General features: G+C 41.8%; 1 non-coding gene across 1 annotated transcript; it reads right to left on the reverse strand.

Annotated features, from left to right (window-relative positions):
- Nucleotides 1-16,844: 16,844 nt before the first annotated feature.
- Trnar-ucg lies at nt 16,845-16,917 on the reverse strand. Its single transcript has one exon. It is a non-coding gene; the product is annotated as a tRNA-Arg (tRNA).
- Between the last annotated feature and the right edge of the window lie 7,507 nt (nt 16,918-24,424).

The raw sequence follows: 24,424 nt of genomic DNA on the forward strand, positions 1-24,424 counted from the left end.
CATTTACGTTTTCCGTGATTTCCCTAAATCGTTTCAGGCAAATGCGTGGATGGTTCCTTTGAAAGGGCACGGCCAATTTCCTTCCCAATCCTTCCCTAGTCCGAGATTGTGCTCCGTCTCTAATGTCCTCGTTGCCGACGGGAAATTAAACACTAATCTCCTCCTCCTCCTCCTCGTCTATTGGATGAAGAACTGCGATGCATATGAATTAATGAGGTGCCACCGCGAAGAAATCGAGCCCAGTGACAAGCCAAACCGCAGGATTATCCCCGAGTCGTATCAATTAAGACTCGAATCACAGGACGATGCAACTTGGTACGCTGCTGCGTATGGTACGTATTATTCTGTGAAGGTAGTATGTAATGCTGTTAGGTCGCCTTCACAGTGGCTCACAGGAGCGAGGAGGCATTCGAAGTCGGCAACACCACAAACGGGATGCTGATGGTGAGCATTCTCAAACTTCATGGATTTGTTGAGCTTATTAGACATAATAACACCTTGGAAGCACGATCTACGAGATGTATTGCTAATAACTCGTCTGCAAAAAAGGCATTCAAACACCTGAGGCAAATACGCTTGTTACACTTGTGTTTACTGAGTTGGGATGAAATGAGACTGGACATGTTGTAGATCAAGCAGTAGAGATAATTGTCTTTCTTCCCATTTTCCTCTTCTGAGAACAGCAGCATCTTCACATGCATGTTAGCTCGCCAGAAAATTTTGACACATGAAGGGGACTGAGTATTATATCCCGCTTGTTCTGCTCATCTGACTTGCTTTTCTTCTCTAGCCCATAAACGTGAACTGATCGTCCAGTGTTCTGTGTCTGAATTTTAGGTATGTCCTGAATCTTGACGGAGAGGTCGATACCATTATGAATGTTAAAGGTATCTACCGTATGGTTTATTTTCGACATTAATACATGGCTTTTTATCAGCCATATCCCCAGGAAGCGTGATATAGCTGGACCCTTTATTTAATGGATCACAAACATGCGTACGGATGTCAAGACGTAATATTTGACTGAGTGCTTTAGCTGAGCATCTAACTTCCGTCTCAGGAAATCGGTGCAGTACAGCAATGAAGGTGGACTCAGGAAACTACTCGGCGATTGATGGGCTCTGCGGTATCACACCATCCCCCTCCTCACAAAGATAGTGAACGCTTGTCTCTTCAATACCAGAGGACCATTTGGGGGGGGGGGGGGGGAGCGAGGAGGAGTGGAGCGACAGTTCCATGCACAACACAGCACTGCATTTACTGGCTGGATACTGTGGATCATTAACACTCCTGGTACTCTGCTGGATTCTTAATCCTAGTGAATGGGATTCACTGCTCAAAGGCATCCACAATCACCGAGTATTCTAATTGCAGTACGTTCTCACTAATCTGATGTCCTTCTCTGAAAGAACGGCAGGGGAGGGGGGGCGACGCTGCTAGCTACAGGATTACTGCTATTACTATAGCTACAACTACATGTCGATGATGCTGCTGCTGCTGCTGGCTGCGTCGAGGAACAGGGAGGTGGATTTACCTCGCAGTTTGGGCGGGGGCGTGGGGCAGGAGGACGTTGCGCACTGCCGCAGTGTTGTGAGCCTCGTGGCTGCGCCTGCGACTGCAGAAATGGTTGTTGCCACAGCCCTGAGCCAGCCGCCAGAGAGAGAGAGTTGTCCACGGACGCCAGAGCGGAGGTGGAGTGGGGGTGGATGCGGTGGAGGTGGCTGTGGCTGCTGCAACTTCCCGCCCAGTGACAAGTGGCGTCTTACACAGTGGAGCATGCCACACAGGATCTCATCCGGGTGGTTGTTTCTTCACCCCATCTGTATCCGCGCCACGGTGTATTGTGCTGAGGCACTTGCTGGAAGAAGGAGAATAGGGAAAGGAATTAAGTACAGCATTCTAGACATTGCTTGCTGCTGCTGCTGCAAGGAAAGAACATTGATTATATATAAGCAGCATGAGTGTGCATATACAGCAGATCACCCGTACAGCTCTGGCTCCGTGACATATGCCTCAGGTCACTGGGAATCAACTCTAGCCTCTCCTCAGGGCGACACAGCTTCCTCTCCATCTGCTGCACCCACTGTGGCATCTCATCATTCTCGCCCGAACCACCGTGGTCCCAATGACCCACCTCGCCAAAATCGTCTACAACAGCAACACACAGATTTGGTAAAAATGTATACACAAACAAACAAGGTTCAAATGGTTCAAATGGCTCTGAGCACTATGGGCTGGTTCAAACGGCTCTGAGCACTATGGGACTTAACAGCTGTGGTCATCAGTCCCCTAGAACTTAGAACTACTTAAACCTAACTAACCTAAGGACATCACACACATCCATGCCCGAGGCAGGATTCGAACCTGCGACCGTAGCAGTCACACGGTTCCGGACTGCGCGCCTAGAACCGCGAGACCACCGCGGCCGGCAGGCAGCTCTATGGGACTTAACATCTTAGGTCATCAGTCCCCTAGAACTTAGAACTACTTAAACCTAACTAACCTAAGGACATCACACAACACCCAGCCATCACGAGGCAGAGAAAATCCCTGACCCCGCCGGGAATCGAACCCGGGAACCCGGGCGTGGGAAGCGAGAACGCTACCGCACGACCACGAGATGCGGGCACCAAACAAGGAAAAAATATTTTGGAACATACGCTTATATAATAGCTGTGACAGGGAAGGTATCACAGCTACTATCCCTCCCTGCTCTTCTTCCTCGAAATCCTCGACAGCAATAAAGAATGTGTGTCAGATAGCAGCGTATTACATATACACACAGCACTACAAAAAAGGAAAATATACTCATTTACGATGCTGCTGCTACATCTCAATTTCCAGATAATCCACGATTTGGTGAATTTGTTCTGAAAAGATAAGAAAGCCCTCCGTCTTCAGGCCACAAATGGCCCATCGGAACCATCCGACCGTCGTGTCATCCTCGGTTGATGATGCGGATAGGAGAGGCGTGTGGTCAGCACACCGCATTCCTGGTCGTTATGGCTTTCTTTGACCGGAGCCGCTATTATTCGGTCTAGTAGCTCCTCAGTTGGCATCACGAGGCTGAGTGCACCCCGAAAAATGACAACAGAGCATTGCGGCCCAGATGGTCATCCATCCAAGTGCCGGCCACGCCCGACAGCGTTTAACTTCGGTGATATGATGGGAACCGGTGTATCCACTGTGTCAAGGCCCTTGCGAAACGATAAGAAGAAGACAAATATTCAGTACTACAATATTCTTAGCGACTGAATTGTGGAAAAAATGACTCTTATCCACGTCCTCAAACCTCCCCAGCACTTAATTTAAGAAGCTGCATGGCCTGTGCATATTCATCTGGAGTACCAAACCAGCGAAGGACATCTTGAATTAACGCCACACAGAATCAGTCCTGTATTGTTTTCCAAAAGTGCAACACTCTATTAATCATGTGGTCATAATGGTTTGCCTCACAAGTGTATCTTCAGAACAACTGTTGTGATAGGTTTTCCGAGATGAGTAACGTACAGCTGTTGTCAAATAGTCAGATTAACGTCGTCCTACACGGACTCCATTTTGTAAAGGACAAAAAATTGAGATAGCTGCCATAATGGTTGTAAGTTTATCGTGCCCCTTAGATGACAGATTAAATAAATAAATAAATAAAAGATATCGAAATTATATAATATCTGCCCCTTAATGGTTTAAAATAACTCCCAGTTTGTTTGTCTCTGGTTGGCACAATTTCCATCGGTTAAAGGAGGTATAAATTGTCACTTTGTTGACAAATTTTAATTTCTTTATGCAGTAATATTATTTGGAATTTGTTGATTAATTTGGACATTTTTAGGATTTCATAAGCCATTGGTCAGTTAAAAATTAACATCTCAATAACCTTAAGGTCTAGAAGACTGTGGTATGATTTCGGTTACAGTGGAAACATTGATGAATGAATTGGTACGCTTCGCATAAAAGTTGTGATTGTTGTTTGCGTTGTCCGTGGGGTATTCTTGGTATAACGGAGGAAGCAGTGTGTATTGATGACACTGCTGTTTTGTGGTAAGGCCTTATGGGACCAAACTACTTACGTCATCGGTCCCTAAGCCTACACACTACTTAATCTGATTTAAACTAACTTACGCTAAGGACGACACACACACCCATGCCCGATGGAGGACTCGAACCTCCGACGGTGGGAGCCGCACGGACCGTGACAAGGTGCCTATACCACGCGGCTACCCCGCGCGGCTGACACCGCTGTCTGTTTACTAACAGTCGCCTGATAAACAATACCATCAATCAATTGTCAGTATATTGTCGCCAAGCCATAAGAAGCAATGAAAATAGACTAGATGATATGAAAAAGGCTGACATGCAACGTTTTCCCGTAAAATATCAACAGATGACAAGCCAGTCCACAATTTTTGTTCAGGTGAGTGGTTTAAACATAAAAATCTGAATCGGCTGGAACTTTAGAGAAGTTTACTCAGGAGAAATCTTTACTTGAGACTATTATGTTGGTTATAAAGCCAGTTTATAGGGATTTGACAAATTCAAATTTGTTGAAGACATGTCTGACAGGGGAAACACAAAAGGTGGATGAGACATTCAGTGATGTAGTGTGGACAAGAGCACCTAAAATGCATCTAAGTCATGTCATACATGAATCTCTGTGTGTATGGCGCTGTCATCACATTTAATCATGATACTGTTGGCAGACTGAAAGCGTTAGAGGAGCGGGGTGGTTGGAATGCGCGAGCCACTCTGGAGAAAATGGACAAGGAGCGAGTCGACAAGGCTGAGCTGTGGGCCAAAACCTGTCCAAGGAGGGATGAAGAAACCTCGTGCATTCAGACAATCCAGATGACGATGAAGACTACAGTGCTGCCGCGTTTTAACTACTATTTCTATTAAAATGTTTACACGAAAAATAATTTGTGACTGCAATTTCTGCAAAATAATTCCCATAAATAATTACTATTAAAAACAGTCTTGATCACAATTTATTTTATAAGGTGACCGGTTTCGACCACTGCTGTGGTCATCTTCAGACCATTGAGTGGAAACCCCTTTCTGTTGTGATTCTCCAACAGAAAGGGGTTTCCACTCAATGGTCTGAAGATGACCACAGCAGTGGTCGAAACCGGTCACCTTATAAAATAAATTGTGATCAAGACTGTTTTTAATAGTAATTATTTACAATTTTATTGATCACTGCTGTTCCCATAATGCATTCAAAAGTAATTCCCATAAAAATGACCCCTTTTCTCAGGAACTACAAGTGATAGACTCTTACAATATCCTTGTGACACTACACTTCTGGAATGGTTGTGATAACTTGCATACTTCTAGTAAAATGCAAAAATATTTAAAGAAAAAACAGAAAAAAGAGATAACAGAAAAATAATTCTATCCAAACGCCTTGAATATATATGTTACCGGCCAATCCTGATTTTAAGACGAGATAGTTTCGCCTAGGTCAAATACGTTCATCCTGTTACCGATAGGATAAAACAGTTTAGCCTAGATCGATTTGGTTTATCCTAGATAGAATTTACATGCTTTAGGATAAATTGGTACGTCCTAGTCTGAACTAATTTTGCCTGGTCGGAACGCATGTCGCTACCTGTACGATCGGGGAATCCCCGTATCATCTCTGGCTCGCCCCTCGCACCTCCCAACCGCTCTTCGCTCGCACTGTTCATTGTTTTGAACGGTATTTTGCAGCGACGAGTGCGAGTGTTAAGTTGCTGGTGGCGTTTAAAAGATTTTATTATAATCCTAGTATAATTACTGTGAGGCGTTTCAACATGATTGAGCCTTCGTGTAGTACATCTACATCCATACTCCTCAAGCCACCTGACGGTGTGTGGCGGAGGGTACTTTGAGTACCTCTATCGGTTCCCCTTCTATTCTAGTCTCGTATTGTTCGTGGAAAGAAAGACTGTCGCTATGCCTCTCTGTGAGCTCAAATCCCTCTGATTTCGTCCTCACGGTTGTAACTAACCACGTTACTACGGGTTATTCCTTATTATTGGGAATGGAAATACTTATTGCTTATGAAATCAACGTGAGAAGAATAGGGTCGCCACCGACTCAAACCATACAACTAATCAAAGATTTGGTCGAGTCGGAAAATAAATTAATTTGATCACAGACCAAAAACTCACAAAAATGCACACGTTGTGAGGTCGCTCACAGCGGATACGATGTAATTAATAGTATTGCCCGTGCGCTGTTCACGACAATCAAACATTAAAATAAAATAGAAAATGCATGAACACTGCATAAGATCAGCTCCCAGCAACACACCTGAAAATATGACTTAATCTAAAGCATTTGTTATAAAATACAAGAGGAGACTAATCACTGGACCTGTGCATAAGGAAACGCGTTGGATGTGCTAATGGGAAAGCTACGAGGTGAGTGGCTTAGGCGCAAAAACGTAATCTCGGATCACAAAAGAAAATTGTAGATAAAATCATTTATTCCTAAACTAAGGATGTGAGGCATGTACACGATTCCTGATAACACGTGGTTTGTGGAGGCACAATTTCTAGGTATAGTGCCAAATTCCAACAATATCACATCACACAATCATGTTAACATTTTCTAAAACAGACATGCGATCGGACAGTTAGTGATGCCGGTAGCCCAACAACTATAATGTTCTACCACGTGGTTGGCTCCCCACGGACGAAAGACACGGAAAGTAAGGAAAATTTACGAGAAGCCAAGGCTCTAAATATTTAGAAAGGTGAAAGCTTATACAGGCACAGCTGAAGGCAAACAGACATTCATACAGAAGCGAGTGCTCACTTCTTATCGACACCTTTGTTTGGCGCTCTTCCGGCGGATCCAAGTCTGCTACAGAAATTTGCTAAAAGAAAAATCTGCCAAAGTTTTGCATTCCTTGCTGCGACAAGGCAAAGCAATCTTCCAGATTTGAAAAGCGAGACCAAAGGCTAAAAGCTCTCCCCTCGCCAAGTAACAACGCGCCACGCGGTCAGTCCAACTCACCCTTCTTCGACTGGAGCACAGCTGTGGACGCTTCCCGTACCTGCGGCAGACTGCCTCCCGCTTCTCCAGTCTCTTCCACGTTCCGCGTGGACCGGAAAACCCCAAGATGCCATTTCCGCCACCAACCTAACGCAGGTGGATTTCTCACAAGTAGCGGAAACCTCTTTGCCGACTTGACTACTACGAGAGTTGGCTATTCTGTACCACTGCTGCTGAATCTGTACGACTATCGCAGACTTTCTGCAGCAGACTACGCCACCGTCTAGCAACGTGACACACAACCACACTCATTCAATCACACCACTATGAGAGATATGAGGAAAGAGAAACAAGAAAAAGAAAGAGAAATGCTAATGAAATTGGGCTACCGGACTAATGAAAGGTGGCTACAGGACCCTTTCACGGTCTCTTCGCGAGATATAGGTAGGAGGGAGCAATATACTGCTTGACTTCTCTTTTGTTGACAGACATCACACATTGGTAAGTAGGCGTATATCATTTCCTTTGTATTATTGACATATTTTTTGACGTCTCGCCTAACATCCTATCGCGACCTCCATGACCCACAGCTACATGAGCTGCGTCAATCACATCATAAAGTTCATCAGCTGGAACAAAGTATTTTATATTCCTTTCACACCGCGCAATGAGTTTTTTCACATCACCGATTTTCAAAACAACAAAAGCCCGTCCCGAGCTACTGAGCGTCTCTCTTGCAGAGTCTTCCACTGGAGTTTATTATCTCCGTAACGCCTTCGCGATTACTAAATGATCCTGTAACGAAGCGCGCTGCTCTCCATTGGATCTGCTCTTTCTCTTCTATCAACCCTATCTGGTATGGATCCCACACCGGTGAGCAGTATTCAAGCAGTGGGCGAACAAGTGTACTGTAACCTACTTCCTTTGTTTTCTGACTGCATTTCCTTAGCATTCTTCCAATGAATCTCATTCTGGCATGTGCCTCACCGACGATTAATTTTATATGGTCATTCCATGTTAAATCACTCCTAACGCCTACTCACAGATAATTTATGGAATGAACTGCTTCCAGTTGTTGACCTGCTATATTTAGGCTAAATGATAAAGTATCTTTCTTTCTGTGTATTCGCAGCACATTACACTTGTCTACGTTGAGATTCAATTGCCATTCCCTGCACCATGCGTCAATTCGTTGCAGATCCTCCTCCATTTCAGTACAATTTTCCTTTGTTACAACCTAATCAAAAGCTGTGGAGGGAAAAGTTTCTGGAGGAAATTTTGCAGAGTGAAAACAAAAAGGCTTCTCATTATAATGTGTTACCAGCAGACGAATACGCGGATTTGGTTAAACAAGTACAAAACGCAAAAAAGTTGGAATAAAGAACATCATTACGAAAAGAAGACTGAAACGATTTGCTGTTTTGAAAATCGATGCTCTGAAAAAACTCATTGCACGGTGTGAAAGGAATATAAAATACTTTGTTCCAGCTGATCAACTTTATGCTGTGATTGACGCAGCTCATGTAGCTGTGGGTCATGGAGGTCGCGATAGGATGTTAGGCGAGACATCAAAAAATATGTCAATAATACAAAGGAAATGATATGCCTCTACTTACCAATGTGTGATGTTTGTCAACAAAAGAAGACAAAAAGGAAAAGAGGGCTAGTTTCAAATCCATATCTCCTTTCGGAAATGAATAGCAGATGCCAAGCCGATTTGATAGACTTCCAAACACAATCAGACGGGAATTTAAAATTCATTCTAGTTTACCAAGACCATCTCACAAAATTTGTTCTCCTTCGTGCGTCAAAGAGGCCTGAAGAAGTGGCTTATCATTTGGTTGCCATATTTCTAAGTGTAGGGGCGCCGTGCATTCTTCAATCTGATAATGGCAGAGAATTTGTCAATAATGTTATAATTGAACTCGCAAAGCTTTGGTCAGAAATGAAAATTTTGCATGGAAAACCAAGGCACAGCTAAAGTCAAGGTTCTGTTGAACGTGCCAACCAAGACATTGAAAATATGAGAAGTTCTTGGTTGTGTTGTTGTTAATGTCTTCAGTCCTGAGACTGGTTTGATGCAGCTCTCCATTCTAGTCTATCCTGTGCAAGATTCTTCATCTCCCAGTACCTGCTGCAACGTACATCCTTCTGTATCTGCTTAGTGTATTCATCTCTTGGTCTCCCTCTACGATTTTTACCCTCCACGCTGCCCTCCAATACTAAATTGGTGATCCCTTGATGCCTACCAATCGATCCCTTCTTCTAGCCAAGTTGTGCCACAAACTTCTCTTCTTCCCAATCCTATTCAATACTTCCTCATTAGTTATGTGATCTACCCATCTAATCTTCAGCATTCTTCTGTAGCACCACATTTCGAAAGCTTCTATTCTCTTCTTGTCCAAACTAGTTATCGTCTATGTTTCACTTCTATACATGGCTACACTCCATACTAATACTTTCAGAACTGACACTTAAATCTATACTCGATGTTAACAAATTTCTCTTCTTCAGAAACGCTTTCCGTGCCATTGCCAGTCTACATTTTATATCATCTCTACTTCGACTATCATCAGTTATTTTGCTCCCCAAATAGCAAAACTCCTTTACTACTTTGTCTCATTTCCTAATCTAATTCCCTCAGCATAATCCGACTTAATTCGACTACATTCCATTATCCTCGTTTTGCTTTTGTTGATGTTCATATTATATCCTTCTTTCAACACACTATCCATTCCGTTCAACTGCTCTTCTAAGTCCTTTGGTTTCTCTGACAGAATTACAATGTCATCGGTGAACCTCAACGTTTTTATTTCTTCTCCATGGATTTTAATAGCTACTCCGAATTTTTCTTTTGTTTCCTTTACTGCTTGCTCAATATACAGATTAAATAACATCGGGGAGAGCCTACAACCCTGTCTCACTCCCTTCCCAACCACTGCTTCCCTTCCATTTCCCTCGACTCTTATAACTGCCATCTGGTTTCTGTACAAATTGTAAATAGCCTTTCGCTCCCTGTATTTTACCCCTGCTACCTTCAGAATTTGAAAGAGTATTCCAGTCAACGTTTCAAAAGTTTTCTCTAAGTCTACAAATGCTAGAAACGTAGGTTTGCCTTTCCTTAATCTATTTTCCAAGATAAGTCGTAGGGTTAGTATTGCCCCACGTGTTCCCACATTTCTACGGAATCCAAACTGATCTTCCCCGAGGTCGGCTTCTACCAGTTTTTCCATTCATCTGTAAAGAATTCGCGTTAGTATTTTGCAGCCGTGACTTATTAAATTGATTTTCCGGTAATTTTACACATCTGTCAACACCTGCTTTCTTTGGGATTGGAATTATTATATTCTTCTTGAAGTATGACGGTATTTCGCCTGTCTCATACATCTTGCTCACCAGATGGTAGAGTTTTGTCCGGACTGGCTCTCCCAAGGCCGTCAGTAGTTCTAATGGAATGTTGTCTACTCCCGGGTTCTTGTTTCGACTCAGGTCTTTCAGTGCTCTGTCAAACTCTTCACGCAGTACCTTGTCTCCCATTTCATCTTCATCTAGACCCTCTTCCACTTCCATAATATTGTCCTCAAGTATATCGCCCTTGTATAGACCCTATATATACTCTTTCCACCTTTCTGCTTTCCCTTCTTTGCTTAGAACTGGGTTTCCATCTGAGCTCTTGATATTCATACAAGTGGTTCTCTTTTCTCCAAAGGTCTCTTTAATTTTCCTGTAGGCAGTATCTTTCTTACCTCTAGTGAGATAAGCCTCTACAGCCTTACATTTGTCCTCTAGCCATCCCTGCTTAGCCATTTTGCACTTCCTGTCGATCTCCTTTTTGAGACGATCGTATTCCTTTTTGGTTGCTTCATTTACTGCATTTTTATATTTTCTCCTTTCATCAGTTAAATTCAATATCTCTTCTGTTACCAAATGATTTCTACTAGCCCTCGTCTTTTTACCTATTTGACCTCTGCTGCCTTCACTACTTTATCTCTCAAAGCTACCTATTATTCTTCTACTGTATTTCTTTCCCCCATTCCTGTCAATTGTTTCCTTATGCTCTCCCTGAAACTCTGTACAACCTCTGGTTTAGTCAGTTTATCCAGGTCCCATCTCCTTAAATTCCCACCTTTTTGCAGATTCTTCAGGTTTAATCTGCAGTTCATAACCAATAGATTGTGGTCACAGTCCACATCTGCCCCTGGAAATGTCTTACAATTTAAAACCTGGTTCCTAAATCTGTGTCTTACCGTTATATGATCTATCTGAAACCTGTCAGTATCTCCAGGTTTCTTCCATGTATACAACCTTCTTTCATGATTCTTGAACCAAGTGTTAGGTATGATTAAGTTATGCTCTGTGCAAAATTCTACCAGGCGGCTTCCTCTTGCATTTCTTAGCCCCAATCCATATTCGCCTAATACGCTTCCTTCTCTCCCTTTTCCTAGTACCCAATTCCAGTCACCCATGACTATTAAATTTTCGTCTCCCTTCACTATCTGAATAATTTCTTTTATTTCATCATACATTTCTTCAATTTCTTCGTCATCTGCAGAGCTAGTTGGCATATAAACTTCTACTACTGTAGTCGGCGTGGGCTTCGTGTCTATCTTTGCCACAATAAGGCGTTCACTATGCTGTTTGTAGTAGCTTACCCGCACTCCTATTTTTTTATTCATTATTAAACCGACTCCTGCATTACCCCTATTTGATTTTGTATTTATAACCTTGTATTCGCCTGACCAAAAGTCTTGTTCCTCCTGCCACCGAACTTCACTAATTTCTTTTATATCTAACTTTAACCTATCCATTTCCCTTTTTAAATTTTCTAACCTGCCTGCTCGACTAAGTTCTTGGTTAAAGGACAACAATTCGACGAAGTGGTCGGGAGCATTAAGGTATGTCCAATTCATGAAAAATCGAGCTTACCACTCTGGCATAAAACAATCGCCTTACAAAGCATTATTTGGAATCGAACCTAGGGTAGGACTTCCCACTTCCTCGTTCCCTCAAGAAATCATAAATGATATTCGGGATGAAGATGGTCTAAAGAAGGCAATCGAAGTGACAGCAATACCAAACAGTACGAAGACACTGATATAACATTGTGAAAATTGACACAAACGACATTCAAAATGCTAGAAAAATTGCGATATAAAATTTAACAAAACACGCTAAGAGAATGAAAGCTTCATCTGACAAATTCCATGCACTAGCTGCCATTGGAGACAACGTCACGATACCTATTCCAGATGTAGATAAAGGCAGATGTGACCTTCGAAACATAATTGGGGTAATACATCAAAAGATTGATGAGAGCGTCTACAAAATTGCCATCGAACATGGCGTACTTCAAAAACATTATTGCAGGTATAATTTTATTATAATTTTCCATAATTTTTTGTAGTAAAATATTAAAAATATTTGTTTTACCATCTTTTTTTATTTTTTTAGGACTGATTTCGACGTCTGCATTCAGAAGTTTTTAGATGTGGGAGATATTAACCAGTAGATTGAAATATCTTTAAGAACTGCAGCCACAAAACATTTTTTGGATCAGGGCAAGGCTTCATGAAATGCAATTGCATGAAAAACTGTACAACAAACAAATGCACTCGGAAAAACGAAGTACTCTGCAATTCTAAGTGCCACCAATGTAAATCTTGCAAAAATAAGCAAACTGCAGATGGATGGATATATGTAAGTTGATCTGGAGACAGATGTGAAATTACTGATTAGTTAATTAATAACTTTAATGAATCGTATTGACTATTTAATTTCTATTCCTTTATTCAGTTTACTTTTAAAAGCTTATAGAAGATACAAACTAGGTGAAATGAGTTCAGACTAGGACGTACGGTAGCAGTTTATCCTAAAGCATGTAAATTCTAACTAGGATAAACCAATTCGACATAGGCTAAAGTGTTTTATCCTGTCAGAAACAGGATGAACGAGTTTGACCTAGGCGAAACTAGTTCAACCTAAAATCGGGTTTGGGCGGTAACATATATACTTCTACCAAACTAGAGGAGTGAGTACACGAAGTATCTATAAGAAACCTGTAAAAGTTTCGTTAAGTTGCATGAAGTAGTTCTTGAAAAAAATGGGTCATTAAATTAGAAAAATTAACATTAGCGGAATACGCCATTCATACTTCCCTTGAGAGCCTGTACGTGATAAATGACTAAACGAAATTCAACGCGAACACCGATGGCACAAGGATAAAAGAAGAACTTATCGAAATTAGTTTTTTTACTCAAAACTGCACAATAAATAAGTTTAGCCTGAAGGGGAAATCGTTTTACCGTGCATGCAATAGGAAACAGTTGTAAATATATATTAACGTTTAGGCCTACTATATATTTTGGATTTGAGTCTTTTGTACGCTCTAGATAACAGCAGAGGCAATTTCGTTGCTTGTTTATGAGTAATTCTGGATAGAATTCATCGGTTAATTTGTTCGTGTCCTGGAAAACATTCTGTCGACCTAAATACATCTTGGTCGACAGGACATATGAGCCGACGTTATCAATTTTCATGGCCTTCTTTTAGGTCGACGTCGTCTGCGGCAAAACAACGCGTCGAGTGTAAATGGGAGCCATCTAGCGGACGGCGCGTTAACTGCATAGTCTGCGGCCGTCTACCACGCGGCATTGCAACTGGTTAGATATACTGATCACGTACGACTTCACGTGCTATCACGCACATAAAACATATTCAGCATTAGGTAGGAAAACCATATAGAGCACACAGGGTGTTCGGAGATTCCCATTCCAAACTTCTAGGACCTGCACAGGGGAATGAGTACATAACATTTTGAACAGGAATCCATGTCCGCAAATGTTCTACGACCGTTTCAGTTCCGACGGTTAGCTCATCTATTTCTGCTTGAGGAATTGAATTAGGCATGACGCTGTACAATTATCAAGTTACAATTCGAAAGGAAACATAACGAAACAACCACTTAACATTTAAGTACATTTCTTTGTATTAATACTTAAACATTACGTTTTTACATTATTCCAAAATTAAAGAACCAGCGCACTGTACGTACAGAGCAGTATTAGTGCATAACAACATCCGTTCGATGTGGCGACCGCCAACGTTGTTATACACATTTGCACACGTCATCCCGTCTACAATATTGCATACCAGTACAAGCAACTCTGAGACTTTTCTTATTCTCTAAGCAGACTTGGAAGCGTTACACATCTGAACTGAAACCGCCGTCCGGACATGGGTTCCCATTCAAAGTATTATCTACACTGTCCCCTATACAAGTCCTAGAAGTTTGTAACGGTATTCCCGAACACTCCGTATGTTAGGCCTACCTGAGGAGCTGGTTACTCATTCACTTCCTTAAATTTCAAACGGAGATTCGAAAGTCACATGAACGAATAATTTTCAAAAAAAAAAAAATGGACAATGTGTTATGGTAGTCATTAAATAGATAACTTCGTTCGCACAGCTATCTTCATGAGACGAAAATACGTTTCATAAACTGCTGTCAATCACAAAGTACGTAATTTACAATAAAATGATACACCACCAGCTGTGCCTATTAGCTCCGAAACAGTGATCTTAAATTCTTGTACACTTCCTTTCTTATTTAAGCTACAAAATAACGTCAAAAATATAGCTAACCAACTCACTGTTAGCCTGATGCTATTCACAGGCATTCAGAAGCTGACCTACATTCTATGTCTGGAGCACTTCCGAAGTTATTCCTGCATCTGTCAATGAGTCTCCGTCCACGGTAACATGCTGTCCTCTCCCAGCCAAGAAATCTTCAATGTAGTCATAAACTTCGCTTGATACCGCGTGCGATTGTACTTTTGATAATACGTGTAGATATGGTGCTGAGTCAAATGTTTTTTCGGAAACTGAGAAATACCTGACTGTCCACCACGTAATTGATGTTTTCGGAAACATTGCCGGTTGGCATGGAGGCGGTCATTCTTTTCGGAGATAACTCATAACTTTCCAGCTCAGAACATGTCCTTAGATTCTACAACACATGACTGTCAATATCTTTGACTGCAGTTTTGTGGATCAATTACGCTAGCCTTCCAGTAGATGGATGTGACCCGTGCTTTCTTCCAAATACTGCGTACGGTTTTTATGTCCCACGATTATAGTTAGAACAGTAGTCATTCAGCCGTAAATTCAGTGTAGACTTTAATAGGGATTCCATCGGGCCCAGGAGCTTTGTTCAGTTTTAACGAGTTATGTAGTTTGTTAACGCCACTGACACTAATATCTATTTCACACATCTTTTCAGTAAACGTGCCTTATTTCACACTCGGAACTCGTAAACGCTGATGATGTTATGACACTGTTACGTATCAATCAGCCACGAAGTTCTTGTGTAATAAGACATCCGACAGAGTTGTTATTAACAGTTCAACGGATTCGTTTCGTAAAAGGCAGTGTTCCGCTCTAAAAAAATGCTGTCCCCACACATAATTTGTAGTTTCTGGTTAGTATACGACTTCGTTAAGAAAAAATGTTTCCTGTTGTAAAACAGTTAACTCATCAGAGTACAGAACAGAATCAGATCTCTCAAAACTTTGTATAGTAATCAGCATAAGAAAGAGATAAAGGACAAACGAACAAAAACTAAGAAGGTAAAATGATTTTTCAGAATACGTTTCAGTCGTCAGTTACGAATATTTTTTATTACACCTTATTGGTTTCGTCGAATTATTTTTGTCTCTTTAGAAGCTACAAAATTAGGGCTACAAAATGATCCTTTTGGAAGGCTGGAATATGTAAACATTTCCACCTGAATTGAAAAGATTTGTTGAATGATCAAGTATTAAAGAACACACCCTATTTTGGCTGCATATCATCTCTTATAAAATGTGGAAATTAGCAATTCCTATTTATATATAAGAACTGCGTTCCATGTCTTTTTTTCCCATGTATTTTATTAAACGTCCTTTTATATACCTTCGTTATATTTTTATATATTTTTATTGTGTTCCTTGCTACTAGCACACCAGCCTGGCGTATACATAGATGTGATTCAGTTGCTGTAAATTGTCAATCTATGTTTACAGTACTCAGACACAATAACTACATTTCTGGACATATCACGAGATTTTACTTCTATAAAGAACACATTGACATCTACTACACCAATACTACGTCCGTTGCTGTAACATACTTCTTATACTTCACACATATCCCTAGTTTTGTAGGCTTCTGAAGATGACAAATTAATTTGTCGAAACTGTAAAGGTGTAATAAAATATATTTGAAACTCGTGACTTAATGTTATTCTGAAAAATATATACTAAAGTTGTTGAAAATTATAGCGATGATTAAAACAATAAATCACTGCGAAATTTCCCAGATATCGTTCGCTGGTGCAAGTAATAATAGTCATTCATCTCTATATGAGAATGAAAGCAATTGCGACTTTCTTTATTTTTCAATACTGAGCAGTTATTTAGTTGTTAAAAGGCTAGTTACGCAGTTCATTTCGAACTGAGTCTATTTAATAAAGTACACCGTTCTCTGAAGGTCAGTCCAACACAATTGCCTAGTGATGAAGGTCTGCCCTTAATGCTTGCCATAATAAGAGTGGAAAATGTCACGACCTGACTTCTAACTAACATTTCGGAGCAAAGGTTGTTCCTCTTCGTATGAAGACAGTCACTTGCCCTGACATTTACGGTGAAGACTGTCTCGGTAAATTTCCACTGCTCGCCGCGTTACTTCGCACATGTGGCAATACAATTGTTTCAATTCAGGTGCACCATTTATAAATTCTTCACGCGCTATCGTACACTCCACGACGGATTCATGACAACGGAAGAGCAAAACATTCATTCATCTAGCAAAGAGTGAGAAAAATTATTCGACCGTGACAGGACTCGAACCTGCAATCTTCGGATCCGAAGTCCGACGCCTTATCCATTAGGCCACACGGTCGGTGACTGGTCACTGCTCTGTATTTCCTTTTCTCCACAAACGAGTTCAATCTCCTGCCGCTAGAGGTTGTTACGTTGGTGGTTTCACGTTAACTCTAAAGATGGCAGCACACTCTAGGCGTAGAGCTATGTGCTGACTTCAAAGTGTACAAATGGAAAGATTTGTCAGTGTCTTCTCGAAAAAACATTCCGTATTAGGAAGACTCATACTCGACATTGCTTTTGTGCGAAGCAATTGTCGTAACGTGTACTTCAATGTCAGACGTTAAACAGGAAGAAACACGTCTCACATTGCTATGTCGAAAGTTTTGAATGCAGACGGCAGCTGCATATGGATCCAGAATGAATATTATATTTTATACACGGTTATCCCCTCTTAATCCATACACCCAACATGCTGGAAATGAGTAAATGTAATTTTCTCCTGATGCACGAGAAATAATGTTACAGGGCTATCTATATTTACGTCCCACTGTACCAGTTATTAGAGCTTCGCCCGTTCCATTCACGTATAAAACTCGGGAAGAATAATTGTTTTTGCTTCCGAGCGTGCTATAATTAATCTAATCTCGTTCTCAGCATCCCTACGCGTGGGGTACGTAGGGGGTTGTAGTATACTGCCAGACTCGTCATTTAAAGCCGTCTCTTCAAACTTAGTGAACTTTAACATCTGAACTTCAACATCTCTTAACATTCAACATAATTTTCCTGAAATATGTTCTTCCACACTGAAACACCTGAGTCGAAACAAGGCCCCGGGAGTAGACAACATTCTATTAGAACTACTGATGGCCTCGGGAGAGCCAGTCATGACAAAACTCTACCATCTGGGGAGCACGATGTATGAGACAGGCGAAATACCCTCAGACTTCAAGAAGAATATAATAATTCCAATCCCAAAGAAAGCAGGTGTTGACAGATGTGAAAATTACCGAACTATCAGTTTAATAAGTCACAGCTGCAAAATACTAACGCGAATTCTTTACAGACGAATGGAAAAACTGGTAGAAGCCGACCTCGGGGAAGATCAGTTTGGATTCCGTAGAAATGTTGGAACACGTGAGGCAATTCTGACCTTACGCCTTATCTTAGAAGAAAGATTAAGAAAAGGCAAACCTACGTTTCTAGCATTTGTAGACTTAGAGAAAGCTTTTGACAATGTTAACTGGAATACTCTCTTTCAAATTCTGAAGGTGGCAGGGGTAAAATACAGGGAGCGAAATGCTATTTACAATTTGTACAGAAAGCAGATGGCAGTTATAAGAATCGAGGGGCATGAAAGGGAAGCAGTGGTTGGGAAAGGAGTGAGACAGAGTTGTAGCCTCTCCCCGATGTTATTCAATCTGTATATTGAGCAAGCAGTAAAGGAAGCAAAAGAAAAATTCGGAGTAGGTATTAAAATTCATGGAGAAGAAGTAAAAACTTCGAGGTTCGCCGATGACATTGTAATTCTGTCAGAGACAGCAAAGGACTTGGAAGAGCAGTTGAACGGAATGGACAGTGTCTTGAAAGGAGGATATAAGATGAACATCAACAAAAGCAAAACGAGGATAATGGAATGTAGTCAAATTAAGTCGGGTGATGCTGAGGGAATTAGATTAGGAAATGAGACACTTAAAGTAGTAAAGGAGTTTTGCTATTTGGGGAGTAAGATAACCGATGATGGTCGAAGTAGAGAGGATATAAAATGTAGACTGGCAATGGCAAGGAAAGCGTTTCTGAAGAAGAGAAATTTGTTAACATCGAGTATAGATTTAAGTGACAGGAAGTCGTTTCTGAAAGTATTTGTATGGAGTGTAGTCATGTATGGAAGTGAAACATGGACGATAACTAGTTTGGACAAGAAGAGAATAGAAGCTTTCGAAATGTGGTGCTACAGAAGAATGCTGAAGATAAGGTGGGTAGATCACGTAACTAATGAGGAGGTATTGAATAGGATTGGGGAGAAGAGAAGTTTGTGGCACAACTTGACTAGAAGAAGGGATCGGTTGGTAGGACATGTTTTGAGGCATCAAGGGATCACAAATTTAGCATTGGAGGGCACCGTGGAGGGTAAAAATCGTAGAGGGAGACCAAGAGATGAATACACCAAGCAGATTCAGAAGGATGTAGGTTGCAGTAGGTACTGGGAGGTGAAGAAGCTTGCACAGGATAGAGTAGCATGGAGAGCTGCATCAAACCAGTCTCAGGACTGAAGACCACAACAACAACATGTTCTTCCAGTAACTCTTACACAGATTCATTGCGTGTTAAAAAGATTTTGGGTACAGATTTCACAAAAATAATAAAAAGCGCAACTGGAAACAAAACTACTGGGATTTCCGCCACAGATTTTTATGAGCAGTCAGTTTTCGTTATGAATTTTAATATCGTTCTATCTTCATTGATGAAAAATTGAATTATACCGTACTGGAGTACCTAACGGCATTGGTTCTGCAGGAGCTATGCTGATAAACTAGTCCAAGACAGAGATCGGAAAATAGGCCTACTTCTCAAAAACACCTCGTGAATAATAAGAACTGGTAAGTGGAGCAGAATATGGTAATTTTAGGAATAATGGATCCCAAGCCAAAGACCCGCAGACAAGAATATGTTGATTTAAAACGTTCCCGGACATCATATGCGTGAAGTCTACGGTAATTGCGACAGCAAAATACAGGGTTAGTGTAAGTGATTCATTCGTTTTCATAGTTCTGTATGCACCAAAGTATTACACGTAAAATTATTACTGACGCAGGAATAGAGCCATCAGCTCACCATGTTTGCATTTTGCAAATTTTTTGTGTGGGCCTCTCTGATTACACGTCGCACGCCTAAACGGTAATCAGGTTCGTTCCATACCGTATGCAGTAACATTCTGGCAGTAGTCATCACAGCAGCATAGATGCGTTGAAGAGCTATTCCAGTATTTTATGTAAGTTTGCAGGCTTTCGTGGCCGTTGTCATTGGAGTTAAAAATCTTCTGGGCTATTAGGCCGCGTCATGTTTCTTCTAAAATGTTCGACGTTTCGACCCCTCTGCTGGGATCTTCGTCAGGATATTTTGGTGTCCACTACTGCTGGAACACTGTCGGAGACGAGTGTCGCGTTCACTTATAAAGGGGAGTTTTCTGGCTTTCGTACTGGAGAAGTGATAGTATTGGTTAAAATTCATATGGCTACCATTAGTGGGCCATAGTCATTAGCTAATATTCCCGCTCTGATGCAGAAAAAGGGCGTTGGTAGCTCATCTCCTGTCAATACCACTGGCGGTCACCGCCACTGGATAGAAAGGCACTATTCCCCACGTATACTGGGGAAGGGTTATTGGTTGAAATGCCTGCTAGCGCTATTGGCTGGTCGTCATCAGTGGCTAGATTCGAAACGGACAGAGCAAGAGAGGGCGAATGTTTACCCAAAATATTATTGTTCGCCGAGGTGACTTGCAGCGCGTTGTTCATGCCGCTCACACACCGCGGCCGAGTATTTACTTCTTTGATGGCGGCGAGCAACGATGCCGGAAGCCTATAGCCGTCCTCTCTGTTGAAATTAGATGCATTCTTAGAAATTTCAACCGCTTCTCTATCTTTCTTCTATAAATGTTTGTTTCTTTAGCCAGTACACGTACGTTATTAAAATCGATGTCAGAGCCACAGTTCTCTAGATGTTCCGCTATTGCCGATTTTGCACTTCGTTTTAGCCGCATGTGCCGTACATGTTCCTTAATGCGTTCTTTAACGGTTCTTCCCGTTTCGCCTATATACACTTTGCCGCAGCCACATGACACTTGATAGACGCCTGCATTGAGGAGGTAATGAGGTGTATCCGTTTTCCGTCGGAAAAAGTCTTTTATTTTGTTTTGACTATAGAAAGACGTCTGAATACCATTTTTATCTAAAATTCTGCTTATGCGGTCAGTGACCCCAGAAACGAACGGTAACCTGACGGAGTGAGAAGGCGGTTCCTCATCATTCTTATTATCGGTATAAATATTCCGCCTAAAAGCCCTGTCGATTGAATAACTATCATACCCATTTGCCTTCAATGTCCTCTTTAAAAAATTCAACTCCGATTCCAAGTTGTCATCGCTGATACGGAAGGCACGTGAAGACAGTGTACTGCTTGCTACTGGGCTGGGTGGTAGTGCGAAGTGGCATCTAAATACCTGTTTGTGTTAGTCGGCTTTCTGTACACTGTGTGACCTAGAGTGTTATCGGATCTTCTGTATACCAACACATCTAGGAACGGGAGACCGACCTCACTCTCAGCCTCCAAGGTGAATTTGATTTTGGGGTGAATTCCATTTAAGAAGTTGTGGAACGCATGAACTTCTTCTTCGCCGTGTGGCCATATAACAAATGTATCGTCCACATAGCGGAGAGCCAGCAAGAAGGCTTCAAAGGAGCACTACTTAACGCTTGTTGCTCAAAATGTTCCACAAAAACGTCAGCTGCAACTGGCGAAATGGGTGAGCCCATAGCAAGGCCGTCAGCCTGTTCATAGAAGTCACCATTGTATTTAAAATAGCTAGAACGAAGACACAATTCAGTTAAGTCACAAACATCTGGAGCAACATTTTCTCTTATGATCTCCATTGTATCTGATACTGGGACGTCAGTAAATAACGATGTCACATCGAAGCTAACAAGAATGTCACCTGCAGATATCCTCAGTGTGCGTATAATTTCTAAAAAATGTTTCGAATCTTTTATAAAAGTATTTGTTTAACCAACTAGATGTCTCAGTTTGCCAGATAAATGACGTGCTAAAAAATAAGTCGGCGAGTTAATCCCACTGACTATAGGTCTCAAAGGAACCGATTATTTTTGTATTTTCGGTAGTCCGTTCATTCTGGGTGAGACAGGTATTCGAGGTGTTAGATTCTTTTAATAGAACTGTCCAGTCTGGAATCCGACATCAGGTTTTTCACTTTCCGAACGATTCTGCTCGTCGGATCGCTTTTAACTTGCGATACAAACGATCAGCTAGTAGTCGCTCCATCTTTCTGTGATAATCCACAGCGTCCAAAACAACAGTAGCATCTCCCGTATCCGATTTTGTTACAACGATGCTTACGTTTCTCATGAGTTCAATAAGAGATTTCCTTTCCTGCGCCGATATGTTGCTTTTCGGAGGTTTCGATTTCCGTAAAACTCTCGACACATCTTGTCTAACTTCTTCGGCTTGCGCCTTCGGAAGACGAACCAAGAATGTTTCGACGGCACTTGCGATTTCTTCAACAGATATTCTCTTCGGCGTAGTTGCGAAATTCAGACATTTGCCCAGAACTGAAACAGCTGCTTCATCGAGTACTTCTGACAAGAGATTCACCACTACTCTCTTCGGATCCACAGTAGCGTCTTCCTTCTGAACTGTAACCGCTGCCTTCTCGAACTTCTCTTTTTGTTTCATAGCACTGAAATCCGAAAACCTTGTTGAATGATCAAACGTTATTATGTCCACTTTATCCCAATCCTGGAGAGAGAGATTTGCCGCCGGTGAAAAATGTACATCAATTAAAATGAAGCTAACATAATTCAAGTCTCTGCGTATTTGCTGGATTCTTTCACGGAGAAGTGCTTCGCTGGCCCTTTGGTAGATTCTGCTGGCTTTCACTGTCTGCACATGGTGGCGAATTCTGCCGAATGTGGGAATAACATCCTTAGCACGGCACCGGGATAGAAAGGCCAAATCGCATAGTAATTTACGTCTTCTTCTGCGAAGGTTCTCCAGTCTTCTGATGGTGGTATAAACCTCTTGCCCATACAAGCGTTTTATGTAAGTCTGCAGGCTATCGTGGCCGTTGTCATTAAAGTTAAAATCTTCTTGGTTATTAGGCCGCGTTATGTTTCTTCTAACATGACGCGGCCTAATAACTCGGAAGATTTTAACTTCAATGTTCCAGTGTTCCTGGCAGTGGGGTTGCGTAAACGCGGTCTGTAACGTAGCCCCAAAGGAAAAGAAAAACACAATGCGTTTAGTTAGGTGACCTTTAGTAAGGGGAGGGCAGGTAAGGCAAAAGAGCCAAGTTCGTCATTTAGGTAGCGACAAACATGGATCCTCCTGTGAGAAGGTGCACCGTCTTGTTGGAAGTTGAAATTCTCGGAATAATCAGCAGTCAGTTGTGGAAACAACCGTAACTAAACATATCAAGATGACATATCCGTCACGGTCCTCTCACAGAAAAAATACAACCCGTACAGCTTCATGGGTGACATCCCACAGAAAACATTAACCTTCGGTGAATCTCGTTCATGCACCACAATTTCTTGAGGATTTCCAGTGTCCCATACTCTTACAATGTAACGTGGCGATTAACCTTTCCATGTAACTGGGCGGTTGGTTCCCCTGAATATCAACTTGGAGGCGAAATGTTCATCTTCAAGTACTCCCTGCACTGTGGTGCAAAATTGAAGGCACAGGCCGTTATCTTCCGGTTTTAATAGTTACACGAGCTGCAGACGGTGCTATTTGAAATAACGGGGTGTTCAAAATGTCTCTCCGCAGTGCCGTATGACTGTTGGCCGCGCGTGCCGTATGATTGTTTGCCTGCCTGGGTTACTTCCCTTCAAGTGGACTGTCCCAGCATTCCACTGTTCCGTTTATCTCAGCCAGCGTCAGTAGTATCGTTGGTGTGTGTCGTGTTGACGTGAACGTTTAAGTTTGGTTCCTTTGTTCGTTTGTTTGGTTTTTGTCAGTGTTGAAATGCTAACCATTGAAGAACGTTTGTTTTTAGTCGAACAAGTGTTCAAAGCTGGCGGTAAATAACAGTTTCAGTTCGTCAAACATTTAAATCAGTTTTCCGGGAGACAACACCCCCACATCGCGATACTATGCGACATTTGATTGTCAAATTTCGAAGTACGGGTTCAGTGACAGATGCACCGAGAAGTGGTCGTCCTAGCGTTTTGTCTGAGGATAAACTACTCCATATTTCCGATAAAATGTCCATGTGTCAAAACAAGTCAATAAGAAAACTCGTCCAGGAAATCGATGTTAGTGTCGGAACGGCCCACGCAGCTGTAAGGAGAAAATTAGAACTTTTCCCATACAAAGTGAGAGTCGTGCAAGAAATGAAAAATACTGTTCATGGCAAAAAACAGCATTATTGTCAATGGTTCAAAAATTTCGTTCAACAAAATGGAAGGGATACTCTTAATGAAACGTTTTTCACTGATGAGGCATGGTTTCATTTACCGGGTACATGAACTCGCAAAATTCTCGTATGTGTAGTACTACAAATCCACTGTGTACTCATGAGGAACCACTTCATTCTGTGAAAACAGGCGTTTGGATAGCATTTTCTAGCCGGCCGCGGTGGCCGAGTGGTTCTAGGCGCTCATTCCGGAACCGCGCTGCTGCTACGGTCGCAGGTACGAACCCTGCCTCGGGCATGGATGTGTGTGATGTCCTTAGGTTAGTTCGGTTCAAGTAGTTCTAGGGGACTGATGACCACAGATGTTAAGTCCCATAGTGCTCAGAGCCATTTGAACCATATGCATTTTCTAGACGTCGGATTGTGGGTCCTAT

This window comes from Schistocerca piceifrons, chromosome 8 (assembly GCF_021461385.2).
Source record: "Schistocerca piceifrons isolate TAMUIC-IGC-003096 chromosome 8, iqSchPice1.1, whole genome shotgun sequence".
In the NCBI taxonomy this organism is placed as follows: Eukaryota; Metazoa; Arthropoda; class Insecta; order Orthoptera; family Acrididae; genus Schistocerca; species Schistocerca piceifrons.